The 27,897-nt window shown below is 40.8% G+C and overlaps 1 long non-coding RNA gene across 1 annotated transcript; it reads left to right on the forward strand.

The window, feature by feature from the left end:
- The first annotated feature begins 68 nt into the window (after nucleotides 1-68).
- LOC148147011 (uncharacterized) lies at nucleotides 69-23,248 on the forward strand. Its single transcript, XR_015760210.1, has 3 exons — nucleotides 69-147; nucleotides 21,418-21,474; nucleotides 23,031-23,248. It is a non-coding gene; the product is annotated as an uncharacterized LOC148147011 (long non-coding RNA).
- The last annotated feature ends 4,649 nt before the right edge of the window (nucleotides 23,249-27,897 follow it).

Consider the following 27,897-nt stretch of genomic DNA (forward strand, 5'->3'; position numbering starts at 1 on the left):
TGTTAAATAGAGGTTTTGAGCCATAGGTACCGAGCTGTCTTGACAAGGCTAATGAAATAAATAGCTTGTGAAGTCGGCTATGGAAGCTGTTGCATCTCTCCCTCGCAGCCACAGCAAAAAGCTGGAGATCCATTTGATGCAACAATTGTACGTGAGACAATATGTTTTATTGAACTTGCCTTTGCCAAGGGGGTGTTTATGGAATGTTGGAACATTTGCTGTTTAGTATTAAATAATCCATTATTCTGTTAAGTTTTTTAACTGACTTAAGTTATTCCAATTCTTCTTTTTTTTGTTTGTATCTTATATAGGGCTAAGAATAAAGTGTTTGGCCTTGCAGTTTGGCCAATCAAATTACATCTGGAACACAGCACCTTACACTTGTCTTTAAATAAGATGCAAGTTAGGGTCAAGCCTATCTCTTTGATATACTTGCAAGGGGTTTGGTCTGGTGCATAACAATTTACACAGCATAATTTCATGACAGTGAAAAATTCAGCTGATAAATCATTTATCTTATCACATCTGATTCACTATGTTTATTTTCAGCAAAATTTGAGCTTCTACTGTGCAGTTCAGTCCACTACTGCTGAGTTACAATGCTTGGTATAAACAAACATGCTCATCCCTTTAGCAAAACACAGATACACTTTAAACCAGTGACCTTTCTAATGATTAGATTACTCTCCTTCTCATTCCAATTAACTTAGATTCATTTTACTTAATTTTAGCTAACTCAGCAAATTTTGGATTCATATCTTCACACTTAACATCCTGACTTGGATCTAAACCACCATTCCTTCAATATCACTAGGTCAAAATTCCGGAGCTTCTTCTCTGGGGATATGTACACCAAATTGGCTACATCAGGTACCACCATCCTCTCAAGGATAACAAGAAATGGGCAATAAATGCTGCCCAGCGAAGCCCACAACCCTGGATGAACTAAAAAAAAATGAATGACAGAGCCTAATCATTGTACAGCATAGTGAAGGATGTTTTTCAATTACACAATGATCTCCCTCCTATACATCATTATCTCCACTGGCTGAAATAAGTTTAAATAACCCTTCAAAGTTTTGAATAGATATTTCAAAACAACTAGTACTATATTATGAACCTACAATCCTCAATAGAAGAATAATTCTTGTCAGAGCAAATTGAATGTATGTCCATTTAACTGTAAGTGCAGAGAATGCTTTCCAATGGAGTTGGTAAGTTTATAAGCAACTGTCTTATCATTTTATTAGTGGCAGCATTCCAATCCTTTGCACCAAATTAAACCGAAGTAGTACAACGTGCCCGATGCAAAAGTACCGAAGGTCCTGAAAACTGCAACTCTCTAAAACTGTGCTCTCTCCTATCCATTTGTAGCCCTGATAAGCAGTACTAATCCTAATCTGTTGCACTCTCTGAGCAAAAGGATTGTTAGCAAAGTTTTTTTTTCCCACAGCCAGGTAATAAAGCTGAATATTTATTCGCACATTTCTCCACTTGCTTTCAGTGGCAAATTTTAGTAAATCTAAGACCTATGGACTTGATGTGTGTCAATATTATGTGAATGAGGGTATCAAGAGATTTATTAATTGGCAACTCACTTCTACTGAGGGAACTGTGTACTTGTAGTTTGGTGGTCTAGAATAAAATGCAGACGTTGACAGGTTCGAGCCAGTTCCCAATGCACTGTCCATTTTATTCGATTTAACCCCACACCTCCACAAAGCGTACATGCTCCAGCAGATTACAATCTCTGAATCTCCAACTACCAACGCCTTGGGGAGTCACCATGTAAACACAGTAGCGACAAGAGCAGTTCAGAGGTTAGGAATATAGTGGCTTGTAACTCACCTCCTGATGCCCCAAAGCCTATCCACCATCTACAAGGCACATGTCAGAAGTGTAAAGGACTACTCCCCACTAGCCAGAATGGACGCAACTCAAACAACCTTCAAGAAGCTTGACATCATCCAGGAGGAAGCAGCCCATTTGATTAGCACCACATTCACAAGCATTCACTCTGTCTACCACCAAATGCACAGTAGCAGCAAAGATTAGATGCATTACTGAAATTCACCAAAATCCTTAAACAACACCTTCCAAATCCACAACCACTTCCCAAGAGAAGGACAAGGGCTGCACATATATGGGGAAACCATCACCTGCAGGTTCCCTCCAAGTCACTCACTACCCTGACTTGGAAATACCTTGTCAATCCTTCAGTATTAATTGGTCAAAATCCTAGAAATCCCTTCCAAAGGGCATTGTAGGTCTCCCTACAACACATGGTGGTTCAAGAAGGTAGCTCACCAAAACCTTCTCAAGGGCAACTACTGATGGGCAATAAATGCTTCCTAGCCAGAAAAACCCAGGTCCCATAATTGAATAATAATAAAATAAAACACATCTGGGAGAATTCCAGATTGGCACAACTTTTTGAAAAACAAAACAAAGAACAAAAAAAATTACAGCTCAGGAACTGGCCCTTCGGCCTTTCAAGCCTGCGCCAATCCAGATCCTCTATCTAAACCTGTCGCCTATTTTCCAAGGATCTGTATCCCTCTGCTCTCTGCCCATTCACGTATCTATCCGGATACATCTTAAATGTCGTGATCGTGCCCACCTCTACCACCTCTGCTAGCAACTCATTCCAGGAACCCACCACTCTGTGCAGTAAGAACTTTGGACTCATATCTCCCTTAAACTTTTCTCTCACCTTGAACTTGTGACCCCTAGTAATTGAGTCCCCACTCTGGGAAATTATTTTTTGTTACTCACCCTATCGATACCTCTCATGATTTTGTTGACCTCAATCATGTCCCCTCTCAATCTCAGTCTTTCCAATGAAAATAATCTTACACTACTCAACCTCTCTTCATAGCGAGCACTCTCCATATCAGGCACATCCTGGCGAATCTCCTCTGCACCCTTTCCAAAGCATCCGCATCCTTTTGGTAATGTGGTGACCAGAACTGTTTGCAGTATTCCAAATGTGGCCAAACTGTAACATGACCTGCCAACTCTTGTACTCAATACTCCATCCGATGAAGAAAAGCATGCCATATGCCTTCTGGAACACTATCAATCTGCGTTGCCACCTTCAGGATACAATGGACTTAAACACCCAGATCTCTCCGAACATCAATTTTCCCCAGGGCTTTTCCATTTACTGTATAGCTTGCTCTGGAATTGGGTCTTCCAAAATGTATTACCTCGCATTTGCCCGGATTGAACTCCATCTGCCATTTCTCCGTCCAATGCTCCAATCTATCTATATTCTGCTGCATTCTCTGACAGCCTTCTTCACTATCTGCTACTCCACCAATCTAGTGTCATCTGAAAACTTGCTAATCAGACCTCCAGATCATTTATGTATAACACAAACATGGTCCAAGAAAAAGTCAGTGTGGAACAGCAATGGTCACAGTTCTCCATCTTGAGAAACTCACTTCCACAACTACTCTCTGTCTCCTGCTCACAGCCAGTTCTCTATCCATTTAACTAGCATACCTTGGACCCCATGCGACTTTACTTTTTCCATTAGCCTAACATGGGGAACCTTATCAATGTCCTTACTGAAGTCCACGTATAACACATCTACAATTCTTCCCTCATCAATCAACTTTGTCACTTCAAAAAAAGAATTCTATTAGGTTGGTAAGACATGACCTTCCCCACACAAAACCATGCTGCCTGATAAGCCCACTTTCTTCCAAATGTAAATAGATCCTATCCTTAGTATCTTCTCCAGTAGCTTCACTACCATTGCCATCAGGCTTACTCGACTATAATTACCTGGATTATCTTGGTATACTTCTTAAACAAGAGGATAACATAGCAATTCTCCAGTCCTCCATGACCTCACCGATGTTAAAGGATGCTGCAAAGATATCTGTTAAGGTCCCAGCTATTTCCTCTTTCGCTTCCCTCAGTAAGCCGGGATAAAGTTAAAAATCACACAACATCAGATTATGGTCCAATAGGTTTAATTGGAAGCATTAGCTTTCAGAGCGCTGCTCCTTCATCAGATGGTTGTGACCAAATCTTTAATCTAAATTAGAAAAAGCAAGGGATCGAACATCCATTCCCACTTTCACCTCATCTCCAACCTGAAAAATGCCCATCTATACCTTTCCTATCTTTTAGTCAATTTCTAATCCATGCCACCAAGGATCCATCAATCTCAAACATTTCTAATTTTCTAACCAATCTGCCATGTGGCACCGTATCAAATGTTTTCTGAAAGTCCAAACGCACAACATCCACAGCAGTACCCTCATCCACAGCCTGTGTCATCTTGTCAAAGAACTCAATTACATTTATAAGACATGACGTGTCCTTGACAAAGCTATATTGACCGTCTAGTATTAATTTATTTTTCTCTAAGTGTATCTTGATCTTATCCCATTTTTGATCTTCGTCAGTTTTCCCACTATTAATGTCAAAGTGAGAATCGGTAGCTTCCTGCGTATTCCTTTGCCTCTTTCTTAAACAACAACATCACATCTGCAATCCTCCAGACCTCTGGGATTAATCCTGCGTTCAGACAGGCCTGGAAAATATTTCTCAATGGTTCTCAATGGTTACTTACCTCTCTCAGCAATCTAGAATGTATCCCATCTAGCCTTGCAACTTCTCCGCCTGAAGTATTGCCAGCCTTTTTAGTCATTTCTAGCACCTCTTCTTTATCTATCACCTACTGTTCAGTTGCTAAACACCCACATTTTCAATTAGACCATTGTCACCATCTTCGGATTTGGTAAAGACAGAACCAAAGTATTCATTTAGTACCTCTGTCATATCCTTTGCTTCAGGTGATCAGCTTACCTTATTTGGTCCTTATGGGCCCTATTCTATCCTTCACTAATCTTTTACTAATAACATGTTTGAAGAAATAATGATTTTATTGTTTGTTTTAGCGCAGCCTACCATCCTTTCCTCATGCTTTCTCTTACCCTTCCTTGTTCCGCCTTAGACTCTCTCCTGTATTTGAGAGGTACTCGTTCTGATTTCTATTCCTGTTGTTATTCCGGTATGCTTCATTGAACAATATTCTTAGTCATCCAGGATACTCTGGCTTTGGATACCCTGTAAAACGTAGCCGCTTTTTTCTTCTAGTTGTCCTTCACCTTTTCCAGCAGAAGCAACAGAAATTTGTTAGTGAGTATTGCACAATCTGTTTTGTGGCTCTAACTGTAATTGTTGAGTAGCTAGTATTAAATGCAAGCTGCATGATCTTGGTGTGAATCTTGTGACAATGTTAAATGCATGAAGTTGTGATGGGGCATGGATGATCAACCTTAGTCCTAATTGGAGATTGTTGATAGGTGACTAATGACAGCATAATGATTTGAGCAATGGCTGAAATTGCTGGTGCAAGTCAGTGGGGGTGGGAACAAGAATTTGTAAGTATATTCATGTGAAGTCACCAAACTTCAAGCAGGATTGCAACCAGAATTCCGAGAACAACTCCTGCCATTGATCTCAAATGCAATCCAGCCATTCTTACTAGCTTTGGAATATGTATTTGTTGAACATTCTGGTCCTCTGTAGATATCAGGCATCTCTTCACATTTCCAACTCAGAAAAACTTCCAATATATCTCTTCCATTTTGTACTATTCTTCATTGTTCCCAAGTCAGTTTCACTTCCTGCATGACTGTCTGCATCTACTCCAGTCAAAATACAACTCTCCTTTAAAAGATTCAGTCTAGATGTTCCTGGTGCTAAGAATTTACAATTTGGGCCCCCTGCTGGTGGTTGCAACCAATCAAAGCATACTTAGCGCAGTTGCGTGCAGAAATCATTCAGGTGAACAGACAGCATAAAGTTGGTGTAGGTCTTAAAGTGCAAAATCAAATGCGATCTAATCACACATCAGGATGCCCAGAATTGGGGAATAGCCAATTTAACCCATTTAAAGCTCGGCCTCAGAACACTTGCAGCAAAGATCATATTAGGCCTCAATAGAAAATCTGGGCTAGTGTATCTAAAGGATTATCACATAAATTGAATAGAGCAATTGTGACATTGTATTTAATAATACAAAAATGATAACCTGGATCCTGTTTGGCACCCAAAAAGCAGTTGTTTTGGCCTTTAACTTTAGAGGGAGTGACTGCCTTGTGTTCTGCTTGTATAAATTTCGGACTGACGTTGCCAACGCATACTGCTCAACAGCAGCAGCATTGACTGTCCAAGCCCCGAAATTATCCTCAAGTGAAAATGTTAAACTTACTTATCATATTGACATTTTCAAGTTTGTTGTACAGTTCTGGTAAGGTTTGAATTTTTAATCTTCCTTAAATCCATTCCTAAATATATACATTGTTACTCTGTAGCTACATCATCCGCCTTGTTTAATTTGACATTCTACTCATTTGTCCCGTCTCAGTCATTTATCATTGCTTCCTCATTATCATTTCACAAACTTTATTCATCAACTTAGTCTTCCAGTCCATACCTCCTTTCTCTCCCTCATTCTTTCACTTTGTTGCTTTAACTGTTGTGACACACGCTCCCTTAAATCTTTCTGCTTCTTACTTTGGCCTCCACTTCCTCACCATCTCATTTTCTTTTTACCGCATCTCACTGGTGTGTCCTGTGTGTTGTCAGTTGTACTAATATTGGCTTATTATCAAACTATTCTGCCTAAATACTAATCCATTCAGATATGTTTTATGTTAATTTTATTATGTAAATGGGCTGCAATCTTTCTGGTAACTGTCATCAACTCTTTTCACAGCAAACATGTTATTTTGTCACTTGGCTTTGTGCAAGAATGATCATTGTTTTAATTTCACTGAGCATTGTTATTACAAGATGTGTACTTCTGTCACCTGCCTTCCCCATCCACCTGTGGAAATTCTATCACCCATTTTCCCTATGTGTAACTAGAAATACAACTACCTTTACAATTCTTAAGATGTATGTGTTCTTCACCTTAATGCTACCTGACTTTGCCCGGACCTTAACCAATCCTGATTAAGCAATAATTTGATTTCAAAATTCTAATCAATGTTGCGGATTTAATAGACTGAATGGCCTCCTTTATGCTATTACAATTCCATGATTCCAGATCTCTCTGTAGCCTTGACTTCCCTTTCTAAAGCTCCTCTATCTGGTATCTATGACCATCTAAATTAGGCCTCTTGATCATCTGCAACTTCAATTGCTCCAGGTAGCATAGAGTCATACAGCACGGAAGCAGACCCTTTGGTCCAACCAGTCCATGACTAACATAATCCTAAACTAAACTAGTCCTCTTAAGAATCATAAAGGTAGTTGTATTTCTAGTTACACATAGAGTAAAATGGGTGGCAGAATTTCCACACAGGTCACCTACTTTTCCCTTCCACAAGTACACATCTTGTTAAATGGCTGTTTACTTGGGCTCCAAGTTCTGAAATTTCCTCCATGCATCTCTGTCTTTCTATATTGATTTATTCCTTTATGACACTCCTTAAACCTTGTTTCGACCAAGCTGTTGGTCATCGACTTAGTACCTCTAGTGTCTCAGTTTCATACTTTGTTTTAACATGCTCCCATTAAGCATCTTGCAGCATTTGATTGTCTAAACGGCCTTTATGAATACAATTTATTTTTACTGAACTGCCTTATTTACTGATGGACATATCTATTGCATCTGTGTATATTATCTGCTCTGTCGGTGGTGAGATGTTAGTACATAATCCAACTCATTTGCATGCTTTAATGTTGGATTCATTTCCCTCCCATTGCTCAATAAATGAATTCCTTTTAGGAGTCCTGACCAATATCACTCCCCCTTTCTTCTCCACACTGACTGTTAATTAATACCAAGTCAGTTTCCACTCTTGATATCTATTTCAACTTCTGTCTTGACTGCGTGGCATCTCTTTATATTGTATCTGCACTATCTGACATTGGTAAAAACAATGACTGCAGATGCTGGCAACCAGATTCTGGATTAGTGGTGCTGGAAAAGCACAGCAGTTCAGGCAGCATCCACTATCTGACATTGGTTTATGTTTTATCTGTCCCTAATCGATTTTCATTGCATGTACTACATGACATTTGTTTTCATTTGACAGGGAGAATGGCATTACAACTTTGTTGACACTACTTAGCATCAGATTGCCTGTTTGCTTACATCACCTGATATTTTGCAATCTCTGTTTGCATCTTCTATGTGTCTACTGTCCACGCCAATTTATTATTTGTCTGCAATGTTTGCCATTGTATTCCTTCCTGTTCTTACAAACTGGCATTTCTTACAAACAGCTAACACACCTTTTCAGTCTCTAATATCAGGCATTAATTTTCTTCGTGTTACACTGTATGAGATTTTTGTTTTAGACACGGCCTGTATTTCCTCTACCAATCTAGTTCACCCCCAACAGCTTATTATTTATGACCAACATATGACCAATACTGACTAACTCGTACAATAAGCAATATCTAACAGGGCAGATCAGTGAGGTCAACTTAATGTCAAGCCAGGAGGCAGCTTTTAAATCAAACTAATTAGAAAAGAGAAGGCCTAAGGCTTTAACAATTGGGAAGGAGAGCTTGTAGGCTGTATTAAGAGTGATCAGAGAATAAAATTCATGTATTGTCATAACTCTACTAACAAATGTCCTTTGTTTTCCGGACACCATTACTAACCCAAATTCTACAACTTTCCTGATCAATTCACAGCCTCTTAGAATTTTTTGGCCCTACCTTCAAACACTAATGGATCACTGTATCTTTGGTCCATTTAATACTAACTGAACCTTTGTGTTCAATGCACAAGTAAATCACAGCACTATTTATCCATGTAATGTAATTATATAAATCATCTATTGTTTCACCTTCACATCTTTTTCCTTTATTGTGCTAAGCATTTTCAGTTCCCCCCAATATTTCAGAGCCCGGAACATGACGGAATTCAGTTTTCTTCCCAAATCCCTTTCCCAGTAGATATTGGATAACATGTTTTCCAAAAATACCATACATGATACTACACCCTACACTAAGTGTTCTCTGAATTTGTCTTAAACATGCTTGCTGTGAAGTTGGGCTGCAATTATTGCATCATTGGTACCAGGACTGTCTGGGCAAACAGGGATGGGCAATAAACGCTGCCTCACCAGTAATACCCTTATCCCATGAATGAATAAAGAAAAAAAAAGTACTGGGAATTCCTGAAGATACAAAATGGAATGTACTTCCAAATTTGACCTATACAGCACCCTTTGTTGTCACTAATATTAGTGGAGGAGTGGCTTCAGCTGCAAGAGGGAGCTCTTAGCAATGCATTTCTTGCTGTATGACTCTATGACTCGAAGGGGAAAGCATTCAATTTGTATTGTGGAATGTTGCTGACTCACCTCTATTGAAATAATGCTTCTAGTGTGTTTATCACTGTCTTTTGGTGAGCAAGTTTATTCATTTACAGAACCAGAGGATTTGTTTACCAGAATGTATGCATGTAAAAAATACACAGGTCAAAAAACTGTCAAGGCATTTAAACCAACTTTGCTGTCTATTGACATAAGCCTGAGGATTACTGCAACATGACTGACTACAAAACCTTTATCACAGTAAGATGCCTGTTACTTCCCAGTTTATCAAGCATTGATAAAGTCTTCAAAAGAATTCATTCAATGCTTTAAGTATTTGAAGGACATTATATGCACAGAATAGGTTGTTATCAACAAATTTAACTTTTAAAGTAGCGGATATATCAATGGACATTTGACATGGATAAAAGCAGAAAATTGGGTGAATTTAAATTATAATTGCTTTTTCCTTTTCACTCCTGGGGCCTTACTGAAGTATGCCAAAGGATGTTCCTCTGACCCTGGTTTTCAGGTTCCAATTTTTGAAATAAACTCACAACAAAATCCTTAATATGAAATCAAACATAAGATTTCTCCATTCACACACAGGACAGGCTGAGAGGAGATGGTTTTAGGAAATCAATAGGTCATTGAGTCATAACAGATGTACTGCACGGAAACAGACCCTTCAGTCCAACCTGTTCATGCAGACCAGATGTCCTAACCTAATCTACTCCTATTTCCCAGCACTTGGCCCATATCCCTCTAAACCCTTCCTACTCATATACTCATCCAGATGTCTTTTAAATGCTGTAATTGTACCAGCCTCCACCACTTCCTTTGGGAGCTCATTCCATACATGTGCCACCATCTGCGTGAAAAAGTTGCCCCTTAGATCCCTTTTAAATTTTTCCCCTCTCACCCTAAACCTATGCCCTCTAGCTCTAGACTCCCATACCACAGGGAAAAGACCTTGTCTATTTACCTAATCCATGCCCCTCATGATTTTATAAACCTCTATAAGGTCACCCCTCAGCTTCTGACAGTCCAGGGAAAACAGCCCCAGCCTGTTCAGCCTCTCCCTGTAGCTCAAATTCTCTTACACTGGCAACATTCTTGTAAGTCACTTTTGAACCCATTCAAGTTTCACAATATCCTTCCAATAAGAGGGAAACCAGAATTGCACACAACTTTCCAAAAGTGGCCTGTGCTGTAAGCTGTCCCACAGAGGTTCCTTGTTTTATTCTTTAACTCAATTTAAATTATGTAATATTTCCAACTGGAAATTCATGATTTAAAAAGCTTAATTCAAAGGTACTTGTTTTTATTGCAATATGTTTATGCGTGGATCTAGGAATAACGTCCAATGTAAAGCTGATTTTTAAATACCTAAAAAGATTCCAAACCTGTTCCAACAGGAAGTATATGGAATTTTATTAAGATACAGTTCACAAGTTGCAACTTTCCAGGAGTCTGTGTCCAATATTAGTTTTCACTGTGAGTTATTGGTTTACCTGTCTAGTAAAAGTATAGACTTTTATCCAGCCAGCAACATGGAGACAGAGATAGAAGATCCAAGAGAGGCGCCTGGAATTCTGTTTTCCACTTGGAGGTCAAACGGCAACTGTCTGAAAATTCTAGAATTGTATATTTAACCAATTCAACTGTTCCAGTGACAAGAACAGGCATTTCAGGTGCTGACTGCCTATCTTGGTGATCTTAATTTGAAGGTCATTAAGCTATTAGTGTAAGCAAAAGTGAGGACTGCAGATGCTGGAGATCAGAGTCTAGATTAGCGTGGTGCTGGAAAAGCACTGCAGGTCAGGCAGCATCCGAAGAGCAGGAAAATCGACATTTCGAGCAAAAGCCCTTCCTGATGAAGGACTTTTGCCTGAAACGTCGATTTTCCTGATCCTTGGATGCTGCCTGACCTGCTTTTCCAGCACCACTCTAAGCTATTAGTGCAGTTTCAGCACCCCCTGAAAGCATTTCCATTGCAAGGTAATGACATACCTATAAAAGAATTAAACTTCATTTAGCCCAATGGGTTTTGATGCTTTACTGTGTCCAGAACTGGCTGGAAGCAGACATCTTTCAAGATCCTTTGAATCATCTTTAACTAGAATGTCTACCTAATGTAATTGATTTAGAAGCTTCTGAAAATATACTAATCTGATCAAGCTTGGCCATTTTAAGAGTCCAGCAAAGTTGCCCATTTTGAAAGTTAGCAAAGTTAAAGTGTAAAAATATAGCAGAGAATACATTTTTCTTTTCGATTTGTCTTCATGGCTTCTAGCCAGAGCATATTTCAGAATGTTATGATGCTAACACGAATCCTGAGGTCTACCTGTGATGGATATCTGTGTTGGATGGGTTGGTATAGAAGGTATAAAATAATAGGTAATGGGCACAGGGCATGGGTTGGCATGCATTGAATCTGAGTTGCAATAAGGGCTATAAAAGGCGTGCAAAAGCTGTCAGATTGGACCCAAGCCAGTCAGTGAGAAAGAAGCCAAGACATCTTCCTTTGTGGAGAGAGTTTATTAACATCTCAACCTCACAGATCGTGCCATGAATCAGTCCCACCGGTTTCTCCTTTATATCCACACAAGAAGTTAACTTTAATGTCCTGATTAACTACTTGTGATATGAACAAGTGCCCCTCTTCTCTTCCGATAAAAGAATTTGAAGACAAACAACCTTTGAAAAAGTTAATAAAAACTAAATTATTTTTATAATCTCTATTTTAACTTCAAAAGCAAACATTCATTAAAATTATTTTTTCATATTCCATACAACATAATCTCCCATTTCTCTCTGTTCTTTGAACAAGGAAACGTTTAATCACACAACGACCTAAACATTTTTTAGTCCCTTCTCATGCCACCAGACATCATTTTTTGATGGTATCTAAGAATTAATTGGAGAAAGCACCCTTATTTGTGAAAAAAAAGCTGACATTTGGTGACTTGCATCAACCTACTGCATTTTACTTTTCATTCTAAAATTTCCTTTATATTAGCAAGGTCAACTCGCAACTGTTTCTCAGCATCACCTTTTGTTAAATGTACAATATGCCATAGAGAATGCTTACCAAACAATATTGCATAAGCAAAGCACTGAAGTTGCTGGAAATCTGAAATGAAAAGAGAAACGCAAAAGATCTAGTGGCATCCATAGAGAGAACAGAATTAACATTTCAAGTATGCAGTAGAACTGATCTAGTTTTGAAGACATCAAACTTGAAATGTTAATTCTGTTTGTCTCTCAACAGCTGCTGATAGACGTGCTAAGTATCACCACCGAAGGGTAAAATAAAGCAAAAATTAAAATAAAAGATAAGAACAGCCCAATATTCTCTGGGAAAGTAAGGATGTAAGGCGTTGAATAGGAAGAACCACAATATAAGAAGATACTGGGAGGGTCTACATACACACATAATCATACAATGAGCCATCATTCTCTACCACCCATATGAAAACCTGTTAAGGCCAATTTTCAACTAAGAATGAATTTTATATTCTGTCAGGAGGCGAGTTTGCAATCAGTATGTAGGACTCCCAAAGACAATGTGGGGCCTACGTTTATTTTCAGAAATACCTTGAAAACTGGTTGGTACCAGTCAAGGTACCTTCAGTGGAGATCCAGGATATATGATTGGAGTCATATTTGGTTAAAAATTCTGAAGTCAAAAATTGGGTTTGTACCTTCTGACCAATCATGACATCACATGCCATTTGGTGACAGCTAATTATACAGTTAGGTATCTAGGCTACAATGTAACACTGTTGGGACTTTTTTTTTAAACTTTTATTGTTTTCAGGGAGCATATTTAGTTTCAAATAAGTGTATCTACTTAATTGTGGTAAACCTGTATTTTGTTTAAGGCTGTCAGGACCCCGTGCAGCTAGGTTTAAACATTAAACCCAATATAAGTATTGATCACATCCCAATGAAACAGGGCAGATCTTCAGATCTTTAGAATACGTGCCATGTACTAAGGTTAAGAGACAAAAAAAACTGCAGATGCTGGAATCCAAAGTAGACAGGCAGGAGGAAGAACATAAGGTTAATAATAGGTAGGTTGGTTCTCGTGGAGTGTGGCGTGCAACTATATTTTATGTATAAAAGCTACAACTTTTGGAACTGGGTAGAACTACTGTGCTAGAAAAGCTATTTGAAAGATTGGCAGAAAATATTATTAAAAAGAACTAGCTTCATATTTTCTTGGTCAAGGCTATACAAGTGCATTTTTCTGAACTTAATTACTTTTAATGCTTTATTTGCTATCAAGACTTCCTCAATTGTAGCAAATTTCATTATAGTAATCTGTTCCAAAATGTCATAATTGATGTTGGGGTCTAGTCAGAGTGCACACAAGTTTAACTGTGCAATGAAACATCTTAATTGATATGTTTCTTCCTTTGGTTGCAAAATCATTGATCTAATTCATACTTTGTAAGTAAACCTGACTTTTTGACTTTTTTCACTTTACATATCATTCTTTGCTAAAATTCTAGAGAACCTCCCTACAGGGAATCACAAATGCCTTCCAGTTTCTCTGAGACGATAGTAGAATGTTGCCAGGCCCTCTTTAAGCAGAATGCAACCTACCTTCATCAAGTTGGACCTAACAGAGAAGTACCATATCATTGCTGCATCATTCAACTCATCACACATTGGGTTATTTTCCACAGTTTTCTGTTACTTTGGGTGGTTTCAAAAGTACTTCCGTCTGAAAATTTTCATCTTGCAAAAGGACAGCTTGTTTATGCTAAAAGAGATGAGAAGAGAACCAAAGGGTTTTTACAAGTAAATTAAGGACAAAAGGGTAACTAGGGAGAGAATAGGGCCCCTCAAAGATCAGCAAAGCGGCCTTTGTGTGGAGCTGCGGAAAATGGGGGAGATACTAAACAAGTATTTTGCATCAGTATTTACTGTGAAAAAGGATATGGAAGATATAGAATGTAGGGAAATAGATGGTGACATCTTGCAAAATGTCCATATTAGAGGAGGAAGTGCTGGATGTCTTGAAACGCATAAAAGTGGATAAATCTCGAGGACCTGATCAGGTGTACCCTAGAACTCTGTGGGAAGCTAGGGAAGTGATTGCTGGGCCTCTTGCTAAGATATTTGCATCATCGATAGTTACAAGTGAGGTGCCGGAGACTGGAGGTTGGCTAACGTGGTGCTGCTGTTTAATAAGGGTGGTAAGCAAAAGCCAGGGAACTATAGACCAGTGAGCCTGATGTCGGTGGTGGGCAAGTTGTTGGAGGGGATCCTGAGGGACAGGATGTACATGTATTTGGAAAGGCAAGACTGATTAGGGATAGTCAACATGGCTTTGTGTGTGGGAAATCATGTCTCACAAACTTGATTGAGTTTTTTGAAGAATTAACAAAGAGGATTGATGAGGGCAGAGCGGTAGATGTGATCTTTATAGACTTCAGTAATGCGTTCGACAAGGTTCCCCATGGGAGACTGGTCAGCAAGGTTAGATCTCATGGAATACAGGGAGAACTAGGCATTTGGATACAGAACTGGCTCAAAGGTAGAAGACAGAGGTTGGTGGTGGAGGATTGCTTTTCAGACTAGAGGCCTGTGAACAGCGAAGTGCCACAAGGATCGGTGCTGGGTCCACTACTTTTTGTCATTTACATCAATGATTTGGATGTGAGCATAAGAGGTACAGTTAGTAAGTTTGCAGATGATACCAAAATTGGAGATGTAGTGGACAGCGAAGAAGGTTACCTCAGATTACAACAGGATCTGGGCCAGATGGGCCAATGGGCTGAGAAGTGGCAGATGGAGTTTACTTCAGACAAATGCGAGGTGCTGCATTTTGGGAAAGTAAATCTTAGCAGGACTTATACACTTAATGGTAAAGTCTTAGGGAGTGTTGCTGAACAGAGACCTTGGAGTGTATGTTCATAGCTCTTTGAAAGTGAAGTCGCAGGTAGATAGGATAGTGAAGAAGGCGTTTGGTATGCTTTCTTTTATTGGTCAGAGTATTGAGAAGTCATGTTGCGGCTGTACACGATATTAGTTAGCCACTGTTGGAATACTGCGTGCAATTCTGGTCTCCTTCCTATTGGAAAGATGTTGTGAAACTTGAATGGATTCAGAAAAGATTTAGAAGGATGTTGGCAGGGTTGGAGGATTTGAGCAATAGGGAGAGGCTGAACAGGCTGGGACTGTTTTCCCTGGAGCATCGGAGGTTGAGGGGTGACCTTATAGACGTTTACAAAATTATGAGGGGCATGGATATGATAAAGACAAAGTCTTTTCCCTGGTGTCGGGGAGTCCAGAACTAAAGGGCATAGGTTTAGGGTGAGAGGGGAAAGATATAAAAGAGACCTAAGGGGCAACATTTTCACACAGAGGGTGGTACATTTATGGAATGAGCTGCCAGAGGAAGTGGTGGAGGCTGGTACAATTGCAACACTACTGATAATCATAACAAGTTGTACCCATTCTTTCTACCTTTGGCTGATAATATCATGTCCCAGGGATTAAAATTCATTTCCAATGGTGTTCATTCATTTTAATGCTGTAAGGCGCACCAAATTTTCTGAGAATTAAAACTTAATGAAAAGCTTTCTCCCATCAAATACACTTCTCCCTGGTTCCAGTCTTTGGTTGCTACATTTTGAAACAAATAATGTTCTGTTGCATCTCTGCATCACTTTGTGCATATTTAGTCATCTGCCACAATCTATCCTCATAACTACCCAACATGTGAATGTGAAGTGCATGGTTCCTCCTTACTTGTGTGACTTGTTCAAACTGAATGCGCAGAGAAAGTTGAATTAGTTGGCTTCTCTTCCAAGCCATGGGATGACCACTCTTTACTAAAGGAATTTTTGAATTTCTCCCAAAAAAAACAATCAAATTAGACTGTAGCTCCCAATCATTTGCAGTGAGTTCTTATATGGACAGCCCATGCCAGGACAAATGTTAAGATTAGATTCGATTCGATTCCCTACAATGTGAAAACGGGCCATTTGGCCCAACAGGTCCACACCAAAACTCCAAAGAGTGACCCATTTCCCTCTGACACCATGTGCAATTTAGCATGGCCAATTCACCTAACCTGCACATCTTTGCACTGTGGGAGGAAACCAGAGTACCCAGAGGAAACCCACACAGACATGGGGAGAATGTGCAAACTCCACACAGTCACCCAAGGCTGAGATTGAACCCAGGTCCCTGGTATTGTGAGGCAGCAGTGCTAATCACTGAGCCCCTTGCCACCCAATTGGTCTCTACTGCTGAACACAATGTCAGACATTGGGCCATTTACTCTGGAATATCCAGGATATTTACTCTGGAAGTGATACCCAATTCACATTTGGCCTAACTCTGATAGTAGGCCATGTCTCTGAATAAAGTACTGTGACCAGACACAACCCCTGACCCAGCTCTATCGCTCACCGTCACCTTCATAGCCTGATAAACTCTGTTAACCAATGACTCAGTCTTGAACCATGAGGGGACCAGTATCCTGGTGAATCAGATAGATCAGAATGTGGAAGGGGTGCAAAATAATTATTGATTCAGAGGGTTGAGGAGAGGATGAATGTAGAGAACAACTATGAGATGGGGAGGACAGTCAACTTAGCACTGAGGGTTTTGTTCTTAAATGCATGCTTTTATACTCCATTCTCTGTGTACTGAAACATTTTGAACTTTCTCTTCATTTAGATAATATGTTACCTTCCGAGTCTTCCCTTAAACTCCATGTGTTTAGCCCATTCACATAACCTACTTATAAATTTATATGTTCTAAGCTTCCCACCTATTTTAGTGTAATCTGCAAATTTAGGTAAAATACAAGCTATCCTGGCAGCCAAGTAGTTAATACAAACTATATGTATTTGTCGTTCTGAGGACAAAATCCTGTGGCACCCCACGAGCTACAGTTGGTCAATCAGGAAAGGACTTATTCATTCCCATTCTCTACTTTCTGTTGGTTAGCCAATTCTCTATCCAGGCTAATATATTACCCCTCACCCCATTTGAGCTTACCTTGTGTATTAACCCTTTGTGCTGCACCTTATCAAATGTCTTCTGGGACTCCAGATATGCTGCACTTACGGGATTCTCATAATCAACTTTGCTAGTTACTTCTTGAGGAACTCTAATAAATTTCCCAAAATTCCAGTTAAACTAACTTGTCTGTAGTTTCCTACTTTCTGTTTCAGGTGCTATATTAGCATTTTTCCAATCCACTGGAACCTTATTAGAATCCAGGGAAATTTGGAATATTACAATCAATGCACCCACTCTATTTGTTGCCACTTTCTTTAAGAACCTAGGATGTAGGCTATCAGACCCTGGGGACTTGATTGTCTTTAGTTCTCAGTAGTTTGACAAATCCCAATTTTTTTTAAAAGTTCCTCCCTCTCCATAATCTCTCCAATACTTGTTACTATTAGATGGTTTCAGTGCTCTCCACCATGAAAACTGATATTGATTTAGTATCACTGCAATTTGTGTTTCCCACTAATAACTCCTCAGTTTCATGCTCAAAGGAACCAACATTCACTTTAGCTACTCTCTTCATTTTTATTTACAATCAAGGACAAATTGGAAACATCAGAAACAGCTCATAAGGTAGTTCAACAACTGAAAATATATCCAAGGACAGTGCCTCTCTAATCCAAATTTAATCAAGTCATCTCCTTTAAACTTCCCTGTGGAGGCCATTGTCATGGTCACAGTCAATATTCACCCTTCCTATATGCTCTCTGATGCTATTCTGAATTCCCCCCATTCAACTTTAGATTCATTATTCCCACATACTTCTGCTTCCCATCCCCTTAACTCCCCCACTTCTCTCATTGAGGACCACCATCACTCCTCCACTGAAAAAAACAACCCTCCAGAAATATCAATGGGTGGACACTCAAGACTATCAACTTCGGCAATTATTCCTTTAACATGACTGACCAGATCCCTGCCTACACAGAGAACTTGCAGGTGGTGGTGTTCCCACATATCTGCTGCCATGTCCTTCTAGATCAAGACAGTAATTGGTCCCACCCTTCTCTATCAGCATTGTGAGTATACCCACAGCAAATAGATAGCAGCAGTTCAAGAAGGCAGCTCACCACCACCATCTCAAAGACAAATAGGGATTGACAATAAATGCTAGCCCAGCCAGTATTACCATATTCCATGAACAAATTAAAAAATATTTTGACTCTTATTAGGCCCTAGCATACCCTCCATTGCTGTTATGTATAAGGGACCACATATTTTTCTTTTTTTCTGCCTAATCATGGAATCCCTAGCGTAGAAACAGGTCCTTCAGCCCAACAAGTTCACAGCAACCTTCCGAAGAGTAACCCACCCAGACCCATTCCCCCTACCCTATATTTACTCCTGACTAATGCACTTGACCTACACATCCCTGAACACTATAGGCAACTTAGCATGGTCAATTCACCTAACCTGCACATCTTCAAACTGTGGGAGGAAACCAGAACACCCAGAGGAAACCCACACAGACACGGGGAGAATGTGCAAACTCCACACAGACAGTCATCGCCTGAGGCTAGAGTCGAATCCAGGTCCCGGGCTCTGTGAGGCAGCAATGCCAATCACTGAGCCACCGTGCCAAGCAAATGTATAAACTGAAATGGAAATTGGGCTGCTTTCCAGCTAAAATAACAGGAGATCTTTGCAACTTGGAAAAATTATGCAGGGCACATTTTTAGCTGCATAAGATAATGTTGCTTTTCAAAGTAGTGAATGAAATACTTTGAAACAGAGTGGCATAAAGTTCTTGCATTAAGGAAACCTTGCCCGATGACAGCTCTCTGATTCATTGAGTGCTAGTTAGTTATAAAGTTGTAAGTGCAACAGCAGCCAGAGAAATCCAGAACTGAAAACATCACTATACCCTCTCTCTCCATGTGCCTGAAAAGTCAGAAAACAGAAAAAATTAAAAGAAGGACCTCGGCTTGCTGGATTAATTACTGAAGTGAAGAACAACTATCATATTATACAGCACAGCTTCTCATTTTTGCTGAAATCAAAATTTTTTTTTCAGAGACACTTTTGAAATATGGCTTTTCATCTTGGGATTTTGCTTCCTCTTGTTTTTCATTATCCATAATATCCATGTCAAACCATCTGTCGTTTGTCTGCCTTGCGGGAAAAAAAGGAATATTCAGCCGGATAAACACTGTAAAGATTATCTAAAGTGTGGTTAAGAGTCAAGGAGAATTAAGTCTTACAGATAATTAGATTTTTATAATTCCGAAGGTAAAATTTGTTTACAAATCGGGCGGGGGGGGGGGGGGGAGGGGGGTGTGAAGAAATCGAGAGTACTAAGTGAGACGAAACTGCATAAATTTTGCGCCAAAGTTAGATATCTAAGTGTTAAATTCCGTTGGCACATAAATTTGTTTTTGCTGTATGGCACGCACGCGAGTAATCAATGAAACCCCGAAACTTTAAATAATGTTGGATCCCAAGATAAGTAAGGTGGAGTAAGGTCATTTACCTCATGCAGAAACTTTGTTTGACGTCTCTTCAAAAAGGAAAGCGTTGGGATTTGAGGAGCACGCGACCGAGGACACGGTTTTAACATCAGGAGAATGGATGGCCGTTAGTGTGTGTGTGCGCGCGCGCGCGGAGGGAGGGGGCGGCATTGCGCGCGCGGGAAGGGCCGAGGGCTGAGCTGCTGCTGGTGATGGAAGTTAAAGTTCTGATGTCAGGGTGGAACTAGGGGATATCCTACTGTACTGACAAGAAATACTTGTCGTTATGTTATTGATTTACAGACATTTTTTATACGGGACAGGGAGCCTGGGAATTAAACGCTCGGAGAAACCCGCTGTCCAGAATATTTCTATGCTCTTCAGTTTTCGGTTTCCATTCCGGTCGTCATGTTAAGTTGACATCTTCCACTGGGGAAACTGTAGCCTTTGTCCTCAAGAACTAAAAATGTCAAAGATCCATACACTTGCTTCAGGTGCAACTGGTCGTATTTGTAAACCCCCCCCCCCCCCTCCAACAGTCGAAGATTGCAGGTGGAGGGTGGGGAAATGAGGACACTGGAGAAATCTGTGTTCATCCCTTGTGATTAGATTAGATTAGATTAGATTACATTACAGTGTGGAAACAGGCCCTTCGGCCCAACAAGTCCACACCGACCAGCCGAAGCGAAACCCATCGATACCCCTACATTTACCCCTTAGCTAGCACTACGGGCAATTTAGTGTGGCCAATTCACCTGACCCTGCACATCTTTGGACTGTGGGAGGAAACCGGAGCACCCGGAGGAAACCCACGCAGACACGGGGAGAACGTGCAAACTCCACACAGTCAGTCAGTTGTGGTTGGAGGGTTCCTAGATGAGGCACTCTTCCTCCAACCGTCGTGTTGCTATGGTCTGGCGATGGAGGAATCCAAGGACCTGCATGTGCTTAGTAGAGTGGGAGGAAGGAACCCTCCAACCACAAGGGATGAACTCAGATTTCTCCAGTTCCTCATTTCCCCTCCCCCCACCTTGTCTCAGTCCCAACCCTCGAACTCAGCACCACCTTCCTAACCTGCAATCTTCTTCCTGACCTCTCCGCCCCCACCCCCACTCCAGCCTATAACCCTCACCTTAACCTCCTTCCACCTATCGTATTTCCAACACCCCTCCCCCAAGTCTCTCCTCCCTACCTTTTATCTTAGCCTGCTTGGCACACTCTCCTCATTCCTGAAGAAGGGCTCATGCCTGAAACGTCGATTCTCCTGCTCCTTGGATGCTGCCTGACCTGCTGTGCTTTTCCAGCAACACATTTTCAGCTCTGATCTCCAGCATCTGCAGTCCTCACTTTCTCCTAATCAATTTAAGTTCCCTGTTCATCAATTTGCATATCATTGAGGATGTGTTCACTTTGTGTTGACTTCCTTAAACCAATTTTGTAAGTTGAAACTTAATATGACTGTTGCTAAAGTGAAGGCGGTTCAAACAAATGCTGTCAGAATGATCATTTTTGGGTCTCTGTGCAGAACTCAGCAACTGCAATGTCCTAACATATTTGTTCGGCACTAAAATGAAAATAGAGTGACTTTTTTTTACCATTAACACGTAAAATTAATTTGCTTCCAGGAGGATTGCTGACAAGCTACAAGGAAAAAGATGAGCTCCATCCATATGTATTTTACTGTGAGTACTTCTATATGTATCTCCCAAAGTTGTAAGCTTGAAAATAATAGCAGGTAATGATCAAATTATGTTTCGGTGGCAGGGTCACATGCTAAGATGTAGTGTTGGAGTGTGGTGGACATAGCTTTGAGTTCCCCCACCCCAGTTTGAGTTCCATAATAAAAAATACTGTAGTTGTTGGTGATCTGAAATACAACAAAAGAACGAGTCAACTTCGATACTAGTGTGTCAGCTGCTTCAGTTATCATAAAATCCTGACAGTGTAGGTAGCGGGCATTCGGCCCATCAAGTCTGCACCCATCCTCCAAAGAGCATCCCATTCTATTCCTGTAATCCCACATAAGCCAACCTAGCCTGCATACTAAGGGCCAAATTATCATAGACAATCCACCTACCTTCAAATCTTTGAATAGTGGGAGGAATCCCATGCAGACACTGGGAGAACAACCACATTCTTTACAGTGTCCAAGGCTGGAATTGAACCTGATCCCTGGATGTCAGCAATGCTAATCACAAAAACCATGCCACCCCAAAGTCATGTGTAACTTACATGAATCGCACTTGTAGTTTGCTATCCTAGTACCTTGTTGATAGCAGCATTGAGCGAATCCTGGAAACTATTTGCTTTATTTGATGAAAGACTTAGATATCCTTTGGAAGACGAGGGAAAATGTAGACTAAGCGAAACCTTGAGGAAAGAGAGTAAACAGTTGATATTCAAACAGCTTTACATAAATGATGACAGTGCTAAACCACATAGCTTCCTCAAGGAACTTCTTTGAAGGGTTTCTGTGTTTAATATTTCTGATCATTAGGTGACTTTTGCTTAAAATTCTAAGAGAAAAGTACCAAGAGTGGCTTGAAAGCTTGATAATGCAAGTTTGAATATTAAACAGTTTTCTGGAGTGCCACCAACCAAGTCACTTAATATCTCACTGGTGGTCTTTCTGCTGTTTTACTTTGATGGCATATCCACTGATCTCTGTAGCTCCCTCAATGGCTGGCTTCCTGCTTGAGACTTTCAATCTGTTTTTGGCTTTTTCCAAAGCTCTCTTCAACCAGTGATAGGGCTCCTCCCAGCTAATTCAACACCATTCCTGATTTATTAGGACTATATGTTCCTTTCATTCAGAATCTGTTCTTACAAATATTGGCATTACTAGACTCTTCAGGCATCCTGCTTGTACATTATATGGCAGAGTGAAGGAAGGAAGTATAGACTAACCAAATGTGTATGAACATATCCTGACTCAGTCGTAAATTCCAAGTCATGGCAATCTGCATAATTGTGCTGACAGCATTTGCTGCACAACTAGCACACCACCCTCAATGTGGGAGGGATTCTGCTGAGGCATTTAGCCTCTTACAGGAGCCAAGTGTCCGCTATAAAGAAAGTGACTTTTAAATATTGCTGGGGCTCTCTTTCCACCAGGGCTGAGTTCTGGTGACTATTATGTTATGAGGAAATAGAGAGACCAGATTGGATGGTCATTCAGTTTTTTTTCAAATGTGTAAACGTTAATTGATAAAAAGTTCATGACATGTTGCTTTTACAGCTCCAAAAAGAGCCGTCTGTACCACGTGGGGAAGAGGACATTTCAAAACTTTTGATAATTTGATGTACAATTTTTTCAAAACTTGCAACTACGTTTTTGCCAGTGAATGCGCAGATTATTTCCCAGATTTCAGCATTCAATTTCGCAGGAGAAATACTGGGGATATCGAAAGACTCCTTATTCAAATATATAGCACAACAGTCAGAGTGGAATTCGGAAGAATTGGAGTCAACGGTCAGCAGTAAGTTTCTTTCACAAAACTTACAAGTCTTTATCCCAAGCGATATTGTTCAGAAAAGATGACAAGTACTGGTTTTGCATCATAAACTACGAAGTACCCATAATTAAGCCATTAAACAAGAGTGGATTGTAAATATGGCTGCTAAACATTTTTAACAGGTTGACAAATTAACCCTCCAGCTGTTGCTGAGGTAACTCCCAAAATTAATACCAGAGGAAAATTAATACATCAAAAGTTTAGTCCAGGCTGTCCCAGGGTTGCAAATGGCTTCTCTTCTTGAGTCACAAGTCAATTTGTGTGAGAGTCAGAATGCACTACAAGACAATATAAAATAGCCCGTTTTGCAAGTACAAGGAAATGTTTGCATAATGGATCTTTAAAATTTATACTATACACCCCGGTATGGGATTGCATTCATAAATCAGATGTCTGTAAATTGGGGACCACATAATTTGAAATTTAGGAGATGGCAATAAAATGACACTATGATGTCATGATATGTAACAATGAACCTGTGATATTTTGGATGTGCGGAGCTTTAGATATCAAATGTGGAGATTTGTGCTCAATGTACATGGTGGTTCAAGTTTTATTTCAGAAAGCGAGGCAATGGAGTAGAAAATTAAAACCAATCTTTACATACATTAAACATTTATTTATAGAGCTGACCATGAACAGCATTTACCTCTTAATTCCACAAGTATAGTTTCACACTCTCTGTTCAGAGAGGCACAAGAGGATCTCCACAATAGCCCAAACAAATTTCAATTAAACACAGTTAATATGCAATTTACAAATACAAGTCCAGGTCAATAATTAGAGTGATTGGAATTTAGACACTGAATACATATAAGGCTCAATTTAGCTTAAATGCCAATGCAAAGTTGGGATAATGTGGTAACAGGAGCATGCCCAGATATTGGTTTGAATTGTGTGTGACTAGAGGTAAAAGGGGTTTGATTCTGCATGGAGAATAGGATTTGTTTAGCTGAATCACTAATATTAGAAAGAGATTTGGTGCACTGTTTAATAGTGGTGAAACTTGTTATTTCAAGGGAGAGCATCTTGTGCTGATGGATCTTGGTCATAATTGCCTTGAATTTTTGTGTCTCAGGTGTAAAGCACCAGAAACTACAATGGCAAACACAGCCTTGCTGACCCTGCAAAGTCTTCCTTACAGACAAAGTGAGAGCTGTCTTGCAAACTAATCACAAATCAGCCTGGCATAGTCATACTAGCAGAATCCTATCTTACACATAATATCCCGCAAAGCACAATCACTGTTCCCAGGTATGTCTTCTCTCAGTGACAGGAAAAACACAGAGGTGTGAAAGTGGTATACAAGTGGGAGAGTGTCATCCTGGGAGTACTCCATATTGTCTCTGGACCCATGAAGTCGAATGGCGTCAAGTTAAATGTAGATGGCTCCTGTTGAATACTATGCAGTCCTGTCTTCTAACTAAATGGGGCAAACTTCTAACAGATCAAGCCACTCAAGACTGAGCATCCATGAGGTACTGTGGGCATTCAGCAACAGCTGAATTGTACTCCAACACAATCTGCAAACTTCAAAACTCAATATCTCCCCATCTTTACCATTGCCGTCAAGCCAGGCAATCAACCGTGATTCTAAGAAAAGTGCAGGAAAGTATGCCAGGAGTAGCACGAGGCGTATCTAAAAATAATGTTAACCTGGTGAAGCAACAGGACTACTTTTGTAGCAAACAGCAAAAGCGGCAAGTGATAGTGTTAAGCAATCTCACAACTAATGGCTCAGATGTAGGCACTCCTTTCTTGTCGCATCCAATCATGAACTGTGGCAAACAAATAAACAGCTCATTAGAGGAGGAGGAAGCTCCACAAACATTCACACCCTCAACAGTGAGAGAGCCAAACACATTGGTGCAAACTCTGAGGCTGAAGCATTTGCATCTATCTTTACCCAGAAATGCCACATGGATTATCCATTTCAGTCTCCTCTAAATGCTAGTTAGCAAAAGAACCAAAGGACTGCAGTGGTTGCAAGTGAGAAAACAGAAATTACTGGAAAACTCAGCAGGTCTGGCAGCATCTGTGGAAAGAAATCAGAGTTCATGTTTTGGTTCCAGTGACCCTTCTTCAGAACTATCATAGAAACCAGTGTTCAGCTAATTCATTACATGTGATATCAAGTAACACTTAGAGGCACCAAACACTGCAAGGCTTATGAGCCCTGACAAAATTTAGCAATAATCTTAAGACCTGTGCTCCAGAACTTGCCATGCCCCGGCTAAATTGTTTCAATACAGCAGTGACACTGGCACCTGACAATGTGTAAAAATGCCTGGCTATGTCTTGCACGCAAGTGCAGGACCTTCAGCCCGGCCAATTACTGCCCCAAAAATCTACTTTCCTCATCTGTGAAGTGATGGAAGGTGTCAACAATAATGCGAATGAGCAGTCTTGCTTGGCATAAAACCTGCTCACTGATGCTCATTTTGGATTTTGCTAAGGGCACACAGTTTCATTACAGCCTTCGTTCAAATATGGGCTGAATTCCAGGGATAGGCATGAGTGACTGCACTTAACATTCAGACTACTTTTAACTGGCAGTGAGAATTTCACTTTCAACACCACAACAAGAGAGGAGGTAGCAGCAGATTGAGGACCCAGCACTTGAGCTGCAAAGCAGCAGCAATGGAGGAGGCAGTGTGGTTACCAGAACTGCACACAATACTCCAGCTAATCAAAGTTCTGTACAGTTCCATCATGACCTCCCTGTTCTTATAATCTATACCGCAACTGATAAAAGCAAGCATGAATTCTTCACCACTCTATCAGGAGGTCCTGCAACTTTGAAAACACTGGTAGCCATCCCTCTGCTCCTCTGAGTTTTCTTGTGTCTTGCATTTCATTAAGTACTACTTTATCTTATTCCTTCTTCCAAAGTGCGTCACCAGACATTTTATCAGGATTAAACTCCATCCGTCACTGATCTGCCCATATGGTCAACCTGTTTTTATCCTCCTATAACCTGACACCTTACTCCTTACTGTCAAATCAACTAGCCAATCTTATCTCCTCTCCAAACTAATTTATTTTCACCCCACATTCTCATCTATATTATTTATGAATATCACAAACAAGGATGGACCTAGCATTGCACACCAGGGTCCTGTCCCACATGTCTTGCAGTGTTCCATGGTACACTTTGGTGGAAACTGTCTTTGCTCTTCAATCAGACTGATATAGAGGAACTTCTGGTCTTCTGGATACAACAAAAAAGGAATTTACAGAATGTCTACAAGACCTTTTTGGAGCAGCTTGTGGTAGAATCTTCTCGGGAACAGGCTATTCTGGATTTGGTGATGTGCAATGAAGCGGACTTGCCCTCTTGGGGCAAAGATCACAATGTGGTAGAATTCACCTTGCAGTTTGCGAGGGAGAGCTGGGATCAGATGTATCTATATTATAAATGAGTAAAGGTAAATACAAAGAAATTAAGGAGGAGCTGACCAGAGTTGATTGAAAGGGGAGCTTAGCAGGGAAGATGGTGGAGCAGTAATGGCAGGAGTTTCGGAGGTAAAGATACATTACATGTGGTTAAAGATGCACTCCAGCACATCTCATCCACATCCCGCCCCTCTGCCCTCAAACCCCATCCCTCCAACCGTAACATGGACAGAAACCCCCTGGTGCTCACCTTCCACCCTACCAACCTTCGCATAAACCACATCATCTGATGACATTTCCGCCACCTCCAAATGGACCCCACAACCAGGGATATATTTCCCTCCCCACCCATTTCCACTTTCCGCAAAGACCGTTCCTCAGTGACTACCTGGTCAGGTCCACGCCCCCCAACAACCCACCCTCCCTTCCTGGCACCCTCCCCTGCCACCACAGGAATTGCAAAACCTGCGCCAACACCTCCTCCCTCATCTCCAAGCAAGGCCCCAAAGGAACCTTCCACATCCATCAAAGCTTTACCTACACATCCACCAATATCATTTATTGTATCCGTTGCTCCCGATGCAGTCTCCTCTACTTTGGGGAGACTGGACTCCTCCTTGCAGACCGCGTTAGGGAACATCTCCGGGACACCCGCACCAATCAACCCCACCGCCCTGTGGCCCAACATTTCAACTCCCCCTCCCACTCTGTCGAGGACATGCAGATTCTGGGCTTCCTCCACTGCTGCTCCCTCACCACCCGACGCCTGGAAGAAGAATGCCTCATCTTCCGCCTCGGAACACTTCAACCATGGCATCAATGTAGATTTCACCAGTTTCCTCATTTCCCCTTTCCCACCTCACCCCAGCTCCAACCTTCCAGCACAGCACCACCCTCATGACCTGTCCTACCTGTCTATCTTCCTTTCCACTCATCCACTCCACCGTCCTCTCTGACCTATCACCTCTATCCCCATCCCCATTCACCTATTGTACAGTATGCTACTTTCTCCCCACCCCCCTCTTGTTTACCTCTCCACTCTGCAGGCACCCTGCCTCTATTCCTGATGAAGGGCTTTTGCTCGAAACGTCGATTTTCCTGCTCCTCGGATGCTGCCTGACCTGCTATGCTTTTCCAGCATCACTCTAATCTAGATACAGCTTTTTACAGCCTCAGCAGTTCATTTCTACTTTT

This window comes from Chiloscyllium plagiosum, unplaced genomic scaffold, assembly GCF_037043375.1.
Source record: "Chiloscyllium plagiosum isolate Xiang-an unplaced genomic scaffold, Cpla_swu_hap1 HiC_scaffold_18, whole genome shotgun sequence".
Classification (NCBI taxonomy): domain Eukaryota; kingdom Metazoa; phylum Chordata; class Chondrichthyes; order Orectolobiformes; family Hemiscylliidae; genus Chiloscyllium; species Chiloscyllium plagiosum.